General features: G+C 37.6%; 1 pseudogene; it reads left to right on the top strand.

Annotated features, from left to right (window-relative positions):
* Nucleotides 1–284: 284 nt before the first annotated feature.
* On the top strand, nucleotides 285–12,467 carry LOC132676306 (ethanolamine-phosphate phospho-lyase-like; annotated as a pseudogene).
* Nucleotides 12,468–19,195: the final 6,728 nt, after the last annotated feature.

Below are 19,195 nucleotides of genomic sequence, written 5' to 3'. Positions count from 1 at the left end.
AGATCTGGATCACAACCCCACACGCCATTGAAGGGGTTCTGAAACAGCCTCCTGATAGATGGATGAGCAACACACGTACCAGAGCCTCCTACTCAACCCTCTACGAGTGCGGTTCCACCCCAGTGCAGCCCTCAATCCTGCAACCCTGCTTCCCGACCCTGACCTAGGTGCTCCACTACATGACTGTGCGGGAATCCTGGAACAAGTACATGGATTCCGGACGGACCTGACAGACCGACCCCTCCCCGACGCCAAGGCTACTTGGTTCACTGATGGCAGGAGCTATGTGCGAGACGAACACAGGTATGCGGGTGCAGCAGTGGTCACCGAAACAGACACCGTATGGGCGGAGGCTCTACCCTCTGGAACGTCAGCCCAGTGAACAGAGCTCATAGCCCTCACCAAGGCACTGATGCTGGGAGCTAGAAAACAGCTTAACAACTACTGGACTTGGGAGACCCAGTTTTACCAGACCAGCCCAAATACTCCCAGGAGGAGTTACAGCTGATCAAGAAACTCCCCATGGCCCAGGAGATAAAGGGATGGTGGTATACACCTAACAAGGAGCTCATGCTGCCAGACCTGCTCGGAGTCTCAATATTAGAGCAAGTTGTATCTGCCTGCAAGACCTGCCAACTCACCAACTCGAGAGCCACATCAAATATAAAAGGAACCAGGCTCAGAGGCACCAGACCGGAAGCCCAATGGGAGATCGACTTCACTGAAGTCAAACCAGGAAAGTATGGTTATAAATATCTTTTAGTATTTACAGACACCTTCTCTGGCTGGGTGGAGGCATACCCAACCAAGTATGAAACGGCTCAGATGGTGGCTAAGAAGGTACTAGAAGACATCTTACCCAGGTATGGTTTTCCTGCCATGGTAGGATCAGACAATGGACCAGCTTTTATCTCGCAGGTAACACAGGCAGTAGCCAAGGCGGTGGGGGCAAAGTGGAAATTACATTGTGCTTATAGGCCCCAGAGCTCAGGACAGGTAGAAAGAATGAATAGAACCCTAAAAGAGACCCTTACCAAATTAACCATGGGGACTGGTGGGGACTGGGTGACTCTCCTACCGTATGCCCTTTACCGGGTTAGGAACACTCTTTATACTAGTAGGGTTTTACTCCCTACGAGATCATGTTTGGCAGGCCACCCCCTATTATTCCCAACCTTCTTGCTAAGTTTAAAGATCAAGAACTTTTTCTTTCCTTGAGAGGGCTCCAGATGGTGCACAAGGACATTTGGCCATGCCTCCGTACCATCTACGAGGCTGGCCCGACCCTGAAACCGTATCAGTACAGGCCAGGAGACTGGGTCTACGTCAAGAGGCACCACCGAGAGACCCTCGAGCCACGCTTGAAGGGACCCTACATCATGGTGCTGACAACCCCCACCGCTCTCAAAGTAGACGGCATCCCAACCTGGGTCCATCACACCCACGTTCGGCCAGCAGACCCCTCCTCGACCCGGAAGGACTTCGTCACGCCATGGGCCGTCAATCGGGACCAACACAACCCTCTCAAGTTCAAGCTACAGCGCATTCGACCCACCTAATATTGGTAACTCTGTTAATTCTGCTTGTCATTGCTCATGCTGCCGGGAGTCCCCACGCCCCCCAAAACATCACCTGGCAGATCATAGACACCAGCTCGGGTACAATACTTAATCAGACCTCCCAGAGCCACCCCAGGGACACTCAGTTCCCAGAACTTTGTGTAAACCTCCAAACTCTGTTCTGCTTGTCACCATAAATGCAGCCGGTCCCATGATTGGGTCTGTAAGCTACATGACAAGGGGGGAATGAAGGGGCGGACCTACGCCGGCTGACCACGCCTCCTTCCCTTGAGTAACAGGACTCCTACCCTTCCCCAGACAATCAGCCAAGGCCACAACCCTTCCCCAGCCAATCGGCTGAGGCCACAGACATTACCTCACCAACTGCCCCTAGACCCCAATAAAACCTTTGTGCTTTTGAAACTTGCTCTCTCTCCCCGGTATCTCACTGCTGTGTCGGTGCAGGTAGGGGATTGAGCTCAAGCTAGCTCGAATAAAGGCTCTTTGCTTTTGCATCGGACTCGGCTCCCTGGTGGTCTTTGGGGATCACGAATTCTGGGCATAACAAGTATATTGTCAATTTGGGAAGTGATTACACTCTAATCTCTTTTTTTTTCTTTCCCCTCCCCCATGGGTTTCTGTTAAGTTTCTCAGAATCCACATAAGAGTGAAACCATGTGGTATCTGTCTTTCTCTGTATGGCTTATTTCACTTAGCATAACACTCTCCAGTTCCATCCATGTTGCTACAGGGCCATATTTCATTCTTTCTCATTGCCATGTAGTACTCCATTGTGTATATAAACCACAATTTTTTTATCCATTCATCAGTTGATTACAAATTTTTGAGTAGATTAGTAGATATTCCGGAGGAAAGAGAGATTCACTAACCACTCACTAACATGCTATGCAGTATTTAATTGAATGTGACTATGTCCCTATAATGCCCAAAAGAAAAAACGTCCAAAAAGTTAAGGTATTCATTATTCAGTAAATAGTACTTATTTGTGAATTGAAAATCAGGAAAAAATACCCCAAACCATCAAATTTAGTCCTAATGGTTAAGCAGATGCTGGGCACATTCTGAAATCAAGAATGTTTATAATCAATGATGTAGCAAAGATGATGATTGAGACTCAAGGTTAAGTTAGTAGACAAGGACTGGAAATACAATGACGAAGATATACACTACCTTCCCTCCATCATTCTAACTTTACAAAAAGGAGTTGGGGCCTAAATGCCTCCTCCATCCAATACAGCTCCATTTCTGCCCCAACTTCCTTGTTGCTAGGTCCTGAATCCTTAGCTCAGGCAACCATTCCCGTTTGCTTCCCACTGCAGCTCCTTCTATCAGGTCTTTTCTTGCTAGAGTTTATTATTTATGTTGCAACGGAATGACCTTTCAAAACCATCAATCCAGATAATAAGCTCCATGAGGGAAAGGGCCCTGACAATGACAAATTCACTGCAGTCTAGCTCCTAACCCATGAGCCAGCACCTGGCACACAGCTCACAAAACAAGCCTTTAGTGAATATTGTTGAATGACTGAATGAACAAATAAAAAACCTACTCGTTGCATTCCCCTCAGTGGCACCACATAAATTTCAACTGTATTAACGTGACCAGGAAGGTACTGCATACACAAATCTCATCCTTTTTAAATCTCTGCCTCCATGTGCTCCCTTCCCACACAAAGGCCTCTAGTATCCAACAACAGTGCACTCCTTTCAGTTCCTTAAAAAAAACAAAAAAAAAAAAAAAGCAAGATCTGCTTAATTTTCCATCCTTTTCATTTACTTTCTGTCATTTAGAATATTCCCACACTTTTGGTCTCTTTTTCCCTCTAAACTGCCCTTCTTAAGGCTAATACCTACTCAACTTTCAGCTTTAGCTCTCTGTCAATAGATCACTTCAAATCCCTGTCTCAAAGCTCCCCAAATCCCAAGGACAAATGTCATGCTGAATTTAGCATAGAATACAATGCCAGGCACATGAAGTACTCTCAATAAATGTGTTTTGAAAGAAACAAAGGAAAACAAATGTCAACTGATTGATAATTGATTGCTTTAAAATTGTTCAGTCCATTTGTTGATCAAAGTTAACTCCCTTTTGCACTTGTTTTACCAATTTGATTATTGCCCTCATGACAGAAGTTCACACAGTCCAGTCCTTTTTTTTTTTTTTTTTTAATTTTTTTAACGTTTATTTATTTTTGAGACAGAGAGAGACAGAGCATGAACGGGGGAGGGGCAGAGAGAGAGGGAGACACAGAATCGGAAGCAGGCTCCAGGCTCTGAGCCATCAGCCCAGAGCCCGACGCGGGGCTCGAACTCACGGACCGTGAGATCGTGACCTGAGCTGAAGTCGGACGCTTAACTGACTGAGCCACCCAGGCGCCCCACAATCCAGTCCTTCTAACAAAGTTTCCAAGATAAAATTATTGTCTAGGAAAATGACGATGTATCTTGTTAATATTCAATAAATCTGTTACAAACACTGTGCAAATATTCAGACACATGTAAATTCATATATATTCATATATATTCATAATAATTATGAATGCATTTAATAAACAAAACATCACTGATTGACAGTATGTCACAATAAGACAAACATGGATCTTCATGTTATGCATCTACCTGGGCTGAAATCTTAGGCTTACCAATTCAATTTTTCTGACCTTGAGCTAGTTACCTAATATTTCAGAGGCTCATTTTTCTCATGTATAGAAATAAAAGTACCTTGTGGTGTGACTGGAAGGAACACAGAGGTTAAGGTGTTCAAAATGGGTGTCATTATTCCAAACTCCATACGTTAAAACATATACCATAGAATGTTTTATTTTAGTGAAAATGGTTATTAATAAATAAGAGAGTACCACTCAAGAATACCTTAGTAGATACCTTGATAAGTCTGTTTTCCTTTTTAAGGAGATAATTAAGATTTGACCATGACTAATTACCTTAGAGATAGGTTTCCTGCCTCTATTGCAAATTAATTTGTGTCACATAAAGTGCACTAAAACATGCATTAAATTAAGTATTCATTGTCTGGCAATCAATTCATCTTAAAAAAAAGCTTAAACACTTGTAAATGTATCATTGATGCCTTTACAATTTTTTTAAATGTTACCAGAGATTATATAAGATTTTTAGATGATCTCTTCAAACATTTAACCCTTAATCCTTTACTCAACTGGACTTACAGCTAAATATCTAGAGTGAGTCTACAGATTAAAACAGTCTCAAATCATTCAAAGTGTTTAGTTTAGCAGGCTAATTAGAATTATTTCTGATATGTTTCTTGTATGCCAGGCACAATCTGGGCACCAAGGAGATAACAATAAACAAAATGGGGAAAAATAGCTCTACTCTCATAACAGCTGAAAACATCACCCATTTATTATTTTGGTTCTTCAGGTCAGAAGTCTGACTGGTATTGGCTGGGACCTCTACTTAGGTTCTCACAAGGATGAAAAAAAATAAGATGTTGACAGAGGTGGGCTCTTATCTATAGTTTCTGGGAAGTAATCTGCTTCCAAGATCATTCACGCTGTTAGCAAAGTGAATCTTCTTACACTTGTAGGACTGATGTCTTCATTTCCTTATTGTCTGTCAGTCTAGGATCACGCTTAGCTCCTTGTGGCTGCTCCTTGCACATGACCCATTCCATCTCCAAAAGCAGCAACAGCACATCAGATTCTTCTCTCAATTTGAAAATCTGTCTTTCCTTTTTGCTACCAGCCAGAGAAAACTCCACCATTTTTTTTTTTAATGTTTATTTATTTTTGAGAGAGAGAGAGCATGAGAAGCGGAGGGGCAGAGAGAGGAGACACAGAATCTGAAGCAGGCTCCCGGCTCTGAGCTGTCAGCACAGACCCCAACGTGGGACTCAAACTCACGGAATGTGAGATCATGACCTGATCCAAAGTCAGATGCTTAACTGAGTGAGCCACCCAGGCGCCCCATGAGACAACTCTGCTTTTAAAGGGCTTACCTGATTGAGTCAATTCCACCTGGATAGATGGATAATCTCTTTTATGTTAAGCTTAACTGAGTTGAGATTTTATTACATATGTAAAATCCTTTCACAGCAGTACCTACATTAGTGTTTGATTAAATAACCAACAGACAAATCTTAGGAAGACGGTATCTGCCTTAGAATCTGCGTATCAGGGCACCTGGTTTGCTCAGTTGGTTAAGCTTTCTGACTCTTGATTTCAGCTCAGGTCACAATGTCTCATGTTTGTGAGATCAAGCCTCATGTCGGGCTCTGTGCTGACAGCATGGAGCCTGCTTGGGATTCTTTCTCTCCCTCTCTTTCTCTGCGCCTCACTGGCTCGTGTGTGTGCTCTCTCTCTCTCTCTCTCACTCACTCGAAATAAACATTAAAAAAAAAAGAATCTGCCTACCAAAACAGGGGATACCAACTTTAAAAAGAAATCAGTGACATGCATATTGTGTCAGATGATGGTAAGAGCTATAGGAAAAAAAAAAAAGCATTTAAGGTATAAGAAATGATCATGTGGAAAAGTATTGTAAACTCACATTCTACAGTCTGAAACATAATACATACTTAGGAATATCTGGGCTTTTGGAGGTGTCAGGCTAAAAAGAACACTGAGAATCTCCCCGGAGTTTAAAGCAGAATGTAGTGGGATAATGCTGAGTATGTCAGAGGGGAAGATGGAGGGGGAGATCATAGCAGGAGCATTTCGTGTTTGGTAACTCCATTCAACTCCTATCAGTGTTTGTTCATAGATCAAGGGAGGAAGGGCACCTTATAAAAAATATAAACTGGGGCACCTGGGTGGCTCAGTTGGTTGAGCCTCAGAATCTTGATTTTGGTGCGGGTCATGATCTCACAGTTTGTGGGATCAAGCCTCACATCTGGCTTCATACTGACAGCATGGAGCCTGCTTGGAATTCTCTCTCTCCCTCTCTCTGTGCTGCTCCCCAGCTCAAGTGTGCTCTCTCTCTTAAAATAAATAAACTTAAAAAAATAAACTAAGCTGTATCATTTTAAGAGAAGTACAAATAAAAGCTGTACCTATTCTCAATTGCATGTACAAATCTGAATGTGGTGTTTATTACTCCAATGCATGTTCTTATCCTGGACCTTGAAACAGAAACCATATTTCCAAAACTGTAAGAGGGCTCACGAAACAGATAAACTGTATACCAGCATGACATGCTAGATAAATTATCTGAGCATAAACCTTTCAGCATCAGTTTATTTAGACACATACAGTCCATGCTAAAACAAAGACCATCTACCCTGATAATAACTCTACAGTGACATATACTTAAAAGGTACGACTACCCGTCTTCCAGTAGCTACGTATTTTACAAAATCCATTCAGTCCCTGTGAATATCACCCTGTGACTTATTTCAGCATTCAAAATGCTATCAACAACCTGCCCTGAATCCCCATTTTGAGAGTCCTCATGGTTCCTCCTAGTTTGCATTTTTCTTTGATGTAGCAAGCTAATTAACCTAACACTAGTGTATTCCTGATGGCCTTAGGCTGCTGAAGCTTGGCAAGTAGAATATCCGGCCAAGTCCCCCACTGATTCTGACAGGAAGCTCAACCCTATAATGGTGTGCACATCTGAGATATTTGAGTCTCCCTCTACTGAGGGCCACCTTGTCCGTGAGTATGAAGTTTTATTTTTAATCTGAGCTCCAACAATTTCACAGAGTTCTCAGTATTAGGTTTTCTTCTCTGTCCTGAGAAAAGTCCCTACTTCCTGGTCATTGGACAAATTTGTATACATTTTCCCTTGCATGGACCTTCCACAACATTCATGTGCCACTAAACATCCTCTTTACTTATCTATTATCTCTAAGGCTTTATGTCTCCTAACAAGGTTCAACAAATGTCTTTCTGTAAAAGGACAGAAAGTGAATATTTTAGGCTCTGTGGACCAGACAGTCTTTGCTGCAACTACTCCAATCTGTGCTGCAGCATAAAAACAACCACAGATGACATGTAATAAATGCATAAGGTTGTGTTCTAATAAAACTTTATTTTATATACACAGATAACGGTCTGGATTTAGCCTGCTCACTGCAAGTTGCTGACCCCTACATTACAAGTTGAAGTTCAGGGGCACCTGGGTGGCTCAGTCAGTTAAGCATCAGACTCTTGGTGTCAGCTCAGGTCATGATCTCATGGTTCATGGATCCTGCTTGGGATTCTCTCTCTCTCCTTCTCTCAAAATAAATAAGTAAATAAAAAAAGTTCAAGTTCAAAGGGCAGGAGACTGAATTCAGAAAAACTGGCCTTTCAAGTGGATTAGAAGCTGACAGTTTCAAAATCTCATGTTACCCTAGTGCATCACACTAATGTCTTTTGGACAAATGTTACATCAATTTACCTTTCTGACACCTTATAAAGACATTCCTCAGTATTGTCCTTATGTTCTTGAAAATATTTTACTTAATTCCCTCTGCCAGGGCTAGAGGCTTCTTCAAGCTATTAGTCTTTGGCCAGGTTCTGAAGTCATGTGGTTTCACAACTATATCCTTATTGACTATTACAGTTATCATGGAGTTTCTTAAATCTGTGTTCTTTCCAGACTAAAACCCTACTTTATCTATGTTTCATGTTACAATCCTAGCTAATATGCAAATCTCTCTAACTGGCAAAGTTTTACTGAGGGCAATTTAAAATTGCAGTGACAGAGGAACAAATTTTTTTCATTTGAGAGGCTCCATAAGACAAGCATTCAATGAATCAGATTTTAAGGTTTCTTACGACCTGTTGGAGCTCAAATTTGAACTGATACATTCTTTAGGTTTATATAAATTTAAAACAAAAAATAAAAAAATTTAAATGTTTAACTTTCTATGCTTTAAATATTTTCTTTCCAAATATAGCTTTTTTTTCCTCTCCAAAACAGCTCCATGAAAAGCTAGATAGTAAATTTCTGTTCTGTAAAAAGCATTCTAAACGTCAGTGAGTTAAGCTAATAGCCTTAATCTTGGTTAGATGTAAGAAGAAAATTGTGACACTCAGAACTTACAAACATAATTTAAAGAGTCTTTTAAAATTATGATTTGTGAATACAGGGATTCATAATGTGTGCAAACAAAAGTTAATTTAATATTTCTGATAAGTAGAAGGCTCTTTTTTAAAAAATTAGCATTACTAATAGGAGTTTTAAAACAACTCTGTATATCTTCTTCCTAATTGTAAATAATGTAAATGATATTCTGCTTTGTATAAGACTAATAATTTTGAGAGTTCTATGTATATTTTAGATACTAACCCCTTAGCAGATATATGATTCATAAATATTTTTTCCCATTCTGCAGGATGTCTTTTCATTTTGTTGGTCATTTCTTTTGTTATGCAGAAGCTTTTCAGTTTGATGCAGTCCTACTTGTTTAGTTTTGCTTTTGTTGTTTACGCTTTTGCTGTCATATCTGTGAAATCCTTGGCAAGACGAGTCAAGGACCTTTTTCCTTTTGTCTTCTTCTATGAGTTTTATGGTTTCAGGTCTTACCTGTAAGTCTTTAATCCATTTGGAGATAAATTTTGGGAGTGGTGTAAGATATGGCCCAGTCTCATTCTTTTGCATATCAATATCCACTTTTCCCAACACCACTTATCAACTAGACTCAATTTTTTTCCACTATTGTCAAATATTAGTCAAAGATCAGTTGACCATGTATGCACGGATTCTTTCTGGGTTCTTAATTCTACTCTGTTGGTCTATGTCTTTTTTATGTCAATACCATACTTTTTTTTGATTACTATAACTTTGTAACACAGTTTCAAATCAGGAAGTGTGATGCCTCCATCTTTGCTATTCTTTCTCGGGACTGCTTTCACTAGTAGGGATCTTTCTCGGGACTGCTTTCACTAGTAGGGATCTTTTGTGCTACCATACACATTTTAGAACTTTTTTCTACTTCTGTAAAAATATCATTACACTCAGTGGCAAAAAAACAAACAAACAGATAACTTGATTTAAAAATAGGCAAAGGACTGGAAGAGACATATTTCCTAAGATAATCAAATGCCCAATAGATACGTGAAAAGGTGCTCAACATCATTAATCAAAAAACAAAACAAAACAAAACAAAACAAAAAACAAAAAAAAATGCAAATCAAAACCATAATATCACCTCACACCTATTAGAATAGCTATTATCAAAAAGACAAGAGATGGCAAGTGCTGGTAAGGATGTGGAGAACAGAGAACACTTGTACGGAGTTGGTTGGAATGCAAACCGGTGCAGCTACTATGTAAAACAGTATACAGATTCCTCAAAAAATGAAAAATAGAATTGCCATGCGGTCTAGCAAGCCAACTTTTGGGTATGTACCTCAAAGACAATAAATCATTATTTTGAAGACATGTCTGCACTCCCATATTTACTGCAGCATTATTTACAATAGCCAAGACATGGAAACAACCTAAGTGTCATCAGTGGAAAATGGATAAGGAAAATGTGACACACACACACACACACACACATACACACACACACACACGTACGTATATAATGAAATACTATTCAGCCATAAAAAGAAGGATAATAGAAGGATGTCAGAAGGATTTCTGATAAAATAAGTCAGAAAGAGAAGATATATTATTTCATTTATATGTGTAATCTAAATCAACAGATCTCCTAGAGAGAACAGATTGGTGGTTGTCAGAGGCAGGAGTGGTAGACAAAGTTTTCAAGGGTACAAATGTCCAGTTATAAGATGAATAAATTCTTGGGATTTAATGTACATGGTGACTACAGTTAACAACACTGTATTTTATTTTCAAAAGTTGCTAAGAAAGTATATATTAAAAACTAGAAGCAGAATTTAAAAAAGACAATTATCTTATAATTTGAATTATAAATTTCAATATTTACATATGAGTCAAAATATATTGTTTCTAAAATTTGGGTCATGTTACATACCTGTTCATTTTGAAGAAATGTAAAATAAGTGTATGTTAGGTATCAGGGTATATAGGCAGAGGAATGGATATTCAATGGTTTATCCAGGAAAAGAAGAGATTAAAAGAGAATATTTTCTTTTAAAGGGAGACAGTGTGGTTGTTTCAAAATATAATAGAAAATAGTGAAATATATTTGAAGACATACAAGAAGTGCAAAAGGTACGAATGAAATGAATTTTCATGTGCCTGGGTTTATGGTAAGTGAAAATAATGGGACAGATGCAATGAAATGTACTTAAAATTTAACAAAATTGGCTAGATATGATAGGTTTATTCACAAGGGACAAAAAAATGCTTGTGACTCCTTTAGTATAAATTGTTCAATGTATGATTGCAAACAAAAAAAAAAAAGAAGTATAATTCTAGTTTTTTCCTTGTTAAATATAATTTTTATGTGTCCAAAAAACAGTTTCTTTTATCACAAATATATTTTTAATTCTCTGTACTTTTTGACACATTTGTAATTATCTTTTTTTTTTTTTAATTTCAGGAGTAGAATTTAGTGATTCATCGCTTATATATAACACCCAGTGCTCATCCCAATAAGTGACCTTCTTAATGCCCATCACCCATTTAGCCCATTCCCCCAACCAACACACCTCCCGCAACCCTATTTTTTCTCTGTATTCAAGAGTATCTTATGGTTTGCCTCACTCTGTTTTTATCTTTTTTTTCCTTCCCTTCCCCTATGTTCATCTGTTTTGTTTCTTAAATTCCACATGAGTGAGTGAAGTCATATGATGTAAATTACCTTTGATAACTACTATTGAATGTTGTAAAAGTTAAAAGTTCCTAATATAGTCACTTACTGCAGAGTGTATACATACATGTGTGTGTTTGTGGAGTGTATATGTGCATGTGTGTGTTTGTGTGTATTTTAAAATATTATGTGTAACTATTTCTCACCTATTGAATATTGTACCTTATGTTTGGATACCTGTGGCTTATGTTATTTATTTTTCTTTTGACAATCTTTTGATTTTTACCTTTCTCAAATTTAGGTCCCAAATTCAAAATAATAAAACTGATCTTCTATACCTAAAATAGTTGTATTTCCTAAATGGCCCTTGTTTTTTTAAATATAATTTATTGTCAAATTGGTTTCCATACAACACCCAGTGCTCATCCCAACAAGTGTAAATGGCCATTGTTAATGAAAAGCTATGCTACATGTTTTATTAAAGGATGGGAAATTAGAATAATTAAGTTTATCTGGCATGCTCTAAATTTTAATTAAAAATTAAGCTGAGGCTTTCGACAAGCTGAGAAACACTTCTGGAGCTTCCAAATGCATGGCTAAGACTTTGTTCTGGACATCATCACAATGAGAAAACCAACAGGCAATGGCTACCCAATGGAATGAATGGTAGCAACCAAAGAAATTGCAGAAACCATCAGTAGCTCTGGACCACAGTATTTCAATACTGTATGGAAGAAATCCAATATCCTGTGCTGTTGATTTGGTCATCCTGGATGTAATTATAAGTGAAGACCTTCAAGGAAATGTCACAAGAGTAGGGAATTATCTTACTGAGTTACTGAAGGCTAAACACACTTTCATTGGCAATATCAGCGGTGTTACCCTTTTTATTAAAATTGACTTAGTTAAGGACCATAAGAAAAGGAGTCCTGCCATAGTCAAAAGTCGATACACTGTCTACAAGATGAAAGAAAAACAAGTGGTTCCCACTGCTGATGGACCTCATAGATATGCTTGAAACCACCTACGTACTGGATTGAAGAAGATCCAAAGTTTATGGTGGATCAACCTGATGGAATTTTAACAGCTTTAGGATAAGCCATGGGAGCCAAAAATGAAAGTGTGATCTTTGAGAATACTCCATGCACGACAAAGATACCTAATGAAACACATTCAGAATTGTTCAGTGATGGCACCACTGACTCTATAGAAAATCCCAGAAGGAAGAGAAATGGATAGTGCACGTGGGGCCCCTGGGTGGCTCAGTTGGTTAAGTGTCCCACTCTTGGTTTCAGCTCAGAACACGATCTCACGGTTTTGTAAGTTTGAGGCCCACATCGGGCTCTGTGCTGGCAGCATGGAGCCTGCTTGGGATTCTCTCCCTCTCCATCTCTCTCTGCCCCTACCCCACTCATGCTGTCTGTGTCTCTCTCAAACATAAATAAACTTTAACAAAAAAGAAAGAAATGGATTGTGCACAAATATTCACTACTTAGTAAGAAGGTTAAATCACAAAAGATTATCATTTTAAAGCAAGATAAATGTGCAGAGATACAGCAAATAAGCGGATCTGTCTCTTCCATCCATAGCTCTATTGTAGCATTCAAAAGTAAATTTTAATTCTATTTTGATTTGTAAATAAAAAATTAAGTAACAAGAATAAATCAAGTGATGATCAAACCATGGTAAGAGTATTGGCACAACCTCTAGCCTGCTAATTTTTTGACTTGAGATTTCTGAAGTACTTAATTTATTCTACAAACGTAAGCCTCAAATTTAATACTAAGTTGGCAGCCTGACTTCTCATGTTATAATGTTTGAAATTACAGAGCAAAGTACAATAGGTACCTTCATTTGGGAGACTTGGGCGTCTTACAATCTGAATTCTGTAATGGTTTAATGTACGTAAGTATAGTCATAGACCGTAATAAAAGATGATATAAACAAGAAAATAATATGAGTCTTTTTGGTTCCTTAATTTAGGACAAATAAACAAACAAAACAAAAAGCACCTCAGTCTCTTATTTTTTTAATCATCTACTACTTATCAGTAGTTGGCAAAACTAGACATAGTATCCATTAAGTCATATGCAGATAAGGCACACTATTCATATAATCATACAAGTATAAAACTGGCATTATGATAAATGCTTTAAAATATAAATAGCTATAGTATCAGAAGACTATGCAATTAGTGATACTTATTTGGGGGAAAAAAGACATTTGACTTATTTGGGGAGGTGTTTTCGGGGAACTTTGAGGAAAAAGCATTTGAACTGGTATGTCCAGAGAGCAGAAAGTGTTCCAGGTAAGAGAACAGCACTTATAGAGGCCATGTACTGGGAGGAAATCTGGCCTGTTCAAATACTTAGAGCTTAGAAAACAAGCTTAGAAAGTAAGAGTGCTTGATCTAGAGATGTGGGTAAAGACAGACGTAGGGTTGAGATCATGTTACAAACTTTATTTCTTTTCACCAAAACAACAAAAGAACGTTCAAGGATTTTAAGCAGGGGTGTTTGTAACAAAAAACAAAACAATAGCAAAATTGGATAATATATGCTGTGCTTTACTGTATGCCAGGGATTGTCTCAAGGGTTTCCTATCTCATTGAGGAAGCACTGATAAACTCAGATTAGTTCATCAAAACTCTAAGAGACTAAGAAATTTTGTTTGAGTCAATATTTGTATGTGCAACTTAGTTGTGATGACCACTTTTAAAAAAATAGCAGTGTGTTCCTAGTTCTTAGAGTTTCTCATTCAGTAAGAGACCCAGGAATTTGAATTTTAATAAGCATGGTCCATAATCCTGACAGACTGTCCATGGACCATAGTTGGATAAACACCTACTGTGTAACACTTCTTATTTCACACACATACCAATGATCTGATCCCCTGCGAAAGGTCACAGAGTATATAGAGTCTGATTTCTCACTACCAAATTCCTACATCCAGCCTTTCAAGGATTGGCGTATACAGAAGATAACAGTTTATAGATCTTCAAAAAATCAAGCACATCAAACTGAAACAATGTAACTATAATCTTAGCAAATATCATGCAAGAAAATCAAGATGATAAACAAATTTCATTAACTGGTAACCTCACCAATTACAAGATATTTCTATTAGAAGTATTGAACTTACTGAACTTTTCCTAAGACAGAAAAATTCATCTAAGTGCTGAACAAAATTAGAAGACTGGTTTCCTGACATGGGGTGGGTGTGGGTTGGGAATGATAAAGACATGGTATAAGCAAACTTTTACAGGTGATGAAATGTGAATCTTGAGAACTGTTTTAGTTATACCATTATACACATTTGAACTCATCGAACTTATACTCAGGATCTATATGCTTCACTATATCTAAGTTATACCTTAATGAAATAAATCAATCAATAGCAATATAAGTATCTGTGACATAATGCCCTATTTCATGCCCCATCCTTACAATACCTCTCAACTTCAGTCAGTTGTCCTGGCATTTTCTTTTCCTATAAGCTTCCTGTGAAGAGGTCCTTGGGTACATAGCAGTTCTAGAAACACTCTGCCTTTATCCACTCTACACAAACTTGTCCATGTTACAACAACACATCATTTCAACTTACATGTTTTGACTGAGAGCAACTAACAAAACAGCATTAAAATGTTGAGAGGTTGAAACAAATTTTCATGCATTCTTTCACTGAGCTTATATTTAACAAGTCTGTGAGAAGTGGAAAAAGATACAATGACAGTTCAGCAGCAAAGGGGCTAGGCCAAGAATGAACAGTGCCACTGTGAGTGAATATAGTTCACAGTGACAAAAATGGAATTTTTGACCATTTCTGCTGTTTTTGAGGTAGAGAATAAATAATGTGCATATAAATTCACTTTCCCCCAGAAAAACTTCAAGTCACCTTTGTTATAGAATTCAGTCTGAGGACCAACAAGGCACTATAAAGCACAAACTGAGTCACTGATGGAACACATACTCAGTATAAAGAAAAACACAAATGATGATCAAACTATATCCAATTAACTATTGAGAGATCAACTTTTCATTCTAATCCTTGACTTTTAGAAATTTTCACTTTTCCATTTATTAAGTGTAAAATAGGAACAGAGTATGTATTATTTATTTAAAAGTCACATAAAGTGCAAGATAATGTAAAAAACCTAAAAACTATAAAGTTATAGAATTAATAAAAACTGTAAGAAACTCAAATAATTCAGTTTAAAATCCTTTTTTTTTAATTAGTATTGGAAGAAAAACAGTATGTTCATTTTTAAACGTCCCAACTAAACAAAATGGGGCAGGTAACAACACACACAAAAACATACTCAAGTCCATTAATTTTGTTCAGGTTTTACTTCCTCATAATCAGTAGTGACTACCTAAGTCCAGTGGCTCCAAATAATGGCAATCAATAGTTACATCCTTTGAAATTAAAGCTACAATGATTTATTAATCTTTTATTTATTCTTGAAGAATAAAAATCCATTTTGATGAAAAATAACTTAAGTCTCTGAAGAAAGGAGTATGTCTGGCATCTGGATATATAAATGAATAAGCATACCATAACAGGATTTCTGAGGTTTGCTTATGGATGACATAACTTATATGTTGATTATCAGATGCCAAGACAAAGACTGAAAATATAAAAACAAAGTCTCAACATGCTTATATAAAGTTATATAAATAACTTCTATAAAGCTATTGTAATAACACGTTTTGAATGACAAGCAAATATGATACCTATTACAGAAGAGAAACACATCAAAAGATGAATGAAAAGGGGCATTAATAAACCAAAATGTAACTCTATTTAAAACAAAACAAAACAAAACAAAATAGGGGCACCTCGGTGCTCAGTCAGTTAAGCAACTTATTCTTGATCTCAGCTCAGGTCTTGATCTCAGGGTTGTGAGTTCAAGCCCCATGTTTGGCTCCATGCTGAGCTTGAAGCCTACTTAAAAAACAAAAACAAACAAAAAACTAGGGGCAGCTGGGTGGCTCAGTAGTTTGAGCGACCAACCCTTGATTTCAGATCAGGTCATGATCTCACGGTCGTGGGATCGAGCCCCACGTCAGGCTCAGCACTGACAGTGCAGAGCCTGCTTGGGACTCTCCCTCCCCCTCTCTCTCTGCACTTCCCCATGCTTACTTTCTCTCAAAATACCTAAAATAAAACCATTAAAAAAACATTGGTACAGGGAAACTATAAAGATAAATTGGTGAGAACAACTTTACAAAAATTAAATTTGAAGTAACATAGTCCATATTAATGAACTATAATGGACATGAAGAGAATAAGGAGCACACATACATAATAATAAAAAGAAAAAAGAAAAATAACATATAAGAAGAAACCTTGAGTACGTGCATTATAATCACACACAAAAAAATTTAAACCAGAAAGGGTAAATAAAGAAGAATCACTGAAATAGTTTCCTCCTTACAATTTACAAAGAACTTCTGATGATACTTTATCAAATTTCCTAACTAAAACAGCTAAAAAAGTAATCTGTGGTATTACACTTATTTTTCTCTCCTTCAATATGCCTTGGATATTTCAGATACAGTTTATCTTAATCCCATAGTTCACAAAAATATTCTTACTTCACAAAAATATTCTTACTTCACATGAGCTAAGTGGTCACGTGACTCATGAGGCTGCTTCTCTATAGAAGCAGGATGAACGTCCACCTAAAATGTGGTTAGGATGCCCAGACCATTGATGCCCCATTTGTACCAATAGACTATGAAAGTTTTTCGTTGTTGTTGTTGCTATTGTTGTTGTTTTTTCTCACATGAAAAATCTTTCTGGGAAGAGAAAGGCAGACTTAACAAGTTGTTCTTAAAATTATTTAAGAAAATAGAGGAAGAATATTGGTTTTCTGCTTTTACAGTGAGTAGGGAGCAGACCCAGGGTGAGCATTCCTGTACAAGTTTTGAACTTGGCATGCCCTGCTATCAATGAAGGGCAGCAAGGGGGCTTTCTTATCAGCTTGTTCAGATGTGGGGCAGAAAGGGAACAGGGAGGGGTAGGACTTAAAAGCTGCCAGTAGTCAAACATCAAAAATGGAATCATGGAATCGGACTATTACAGTAACAACAACAGTAAATTTTTATGCATAATTAACATCTCTCAGGTCCTATGATAAAATCTTCACCTCCACTTCCTCATCTGAATATACCTGGAGAACAAGGGGTGCTATTATTTTAAGTGTTAATTTCTTTGTATTAAGGCAGCCCATGATAATAATATCAACTAACATTTTCTGAGCATTTGGTATGTACTCAGGTATTATTTGAAGCTGCTTACAGGGATTTTCTCATTAAATCAACAACAAATCTATAAGGGAAATAGTTCATAATCCTCATTCTACAAATGGTGATGCTGAAGCACTGAGTGGTTAAGTAGTAGGATGCGGATTAGAATTAAAGAACACAGACAGTCCTGCTCCAGAAAACAAGCTCCTAACCACAATGTTATGTTGTTTCTTGGCAGGCTTTTCAAGTTCCAGATGTCTTTCTCTTTGGAGGTCATACAAACCAGGTTTGTTTCACTCATGGTTACCCTGTATCTGGTTAGCATTACAGTTCACGCCTCACCTTTATGTCAGCCTCCTAACTTCTAACCTCAAGGACAGGTTGAATGTGCCTGTTCTCTGACTATTCCCAGGAGAAATACAGTCCCACTAAAAATGATTAAAAAGTTAAACTCCTGTATAATAAACCTAAGGAATATAAAGCTATGATAAAGTAATGAAAGGAAATGTCTTGTCACTCAAAAATGAAAAACCATTCTAAAGGTCAGAGTATTTTATTTCTTTGCTCTAATTCAGGGAGTTGAATTTCTGGTACATCCTCAAAACATAGATTTTTAACAGGTAATAGAAAGGGAGTAGTACATATCCCTTTTTTTTCTGACAATGAATAAGCAGTCAGAAAAGGCAATTAGCACTCAGCTCCCACACTCCATCCCTGTCCTTAGCTCATTATGCTTAAAAATGATTGTCCAATAAAAGATATGTTCCCGGCTATCATTTCGTATACCAGCAAAAAGTTAAGTGTAAGTATATACATATCTCCTAGGTGAAACATTTATTTTTGTCTCCTTCTTTACATCTATACCCCAACTATATGTATGAATAGTCTTAATTTTGCAGTCATCATTTTTCAGGAAAACTTAGGAGAGTTTTTCTTCTCCCTTATGCCTGTAAGTCCTTAGATCAATGCATATACCTCCCTACCTCCCCCTTCCCCCTTTTCTTCCTCCCTTCTTTGTTCTTTTCCTTCTCTTTCTCCTTCTCCTTTTTTCCCCTCTCCTTCCTCTTCTCTCCCTCTTCTTTCCTTCTTTTTTTTTTTATTTCCCTTGAGGAAAAAAAATTTTTTCAAGTAAAAAATTTTGCCAACAACTCCAATGTATTTAATAAAGTTACATTTCTATTAATTAGTGGGGTCCTGGAGCCTTCGGCATGTTCCCGTTCCTTGTGCATCACACCAGGTCCTTTGACTCCATAGTAATAATGTGAAAATCACTATTCTAGATGATTGGCAAAAGCAGTCACTAGACAATCTACATAAATATCCTGATCAGAGACTTAAGCATCTCTGAGGCCCTCATATTTTGGTGTCTAGGGTATTAATAATACAGTAGAAAAATAAGTCATTTTTCTTAAATATGTCTTTTAAATGGCTTTTCTGCTTGCTTCACAAAGTTGTCATGAGGATCAACCTGTAGAATATTAGGGGAGATGCCTTAGAAGTTAATCAATTCAATTCTCCACCTGATGATTGGATTCTATATGCACACCATTTTAGATGCAGGTCGTATCAGTTTGAAAAGTTCTGTTTTTGATAAAATTATTCTTTACATTATCAAGACTTCTTTGAAAATATTTAATAAACTGCAAAGGACTCTACAAATACAAGATATTATTACTCTATTGTGCCAGGTAACACAGTAGCTACAAAGATTGACAA

Source organism: Panthera onca, chromosome B4, assembly GCF_046562875.1.
Source record: "Panthera onca isolate mPanOnc1 chromosome B4, mPanOnc1 haplotype 2, whole genome shotgun sequence".
Classification (NCBI taxonomy): Eukaryota; Metazoa; Chordata; class Mammalia; order Carnivora; family Felidae; genus Panthera; species Panthera onca.
The sequence above is the reverse complement of the archived record's forward strand: the minus strand, read 5'-3'. Positions and strand labels throughout refer to the sequence as shown.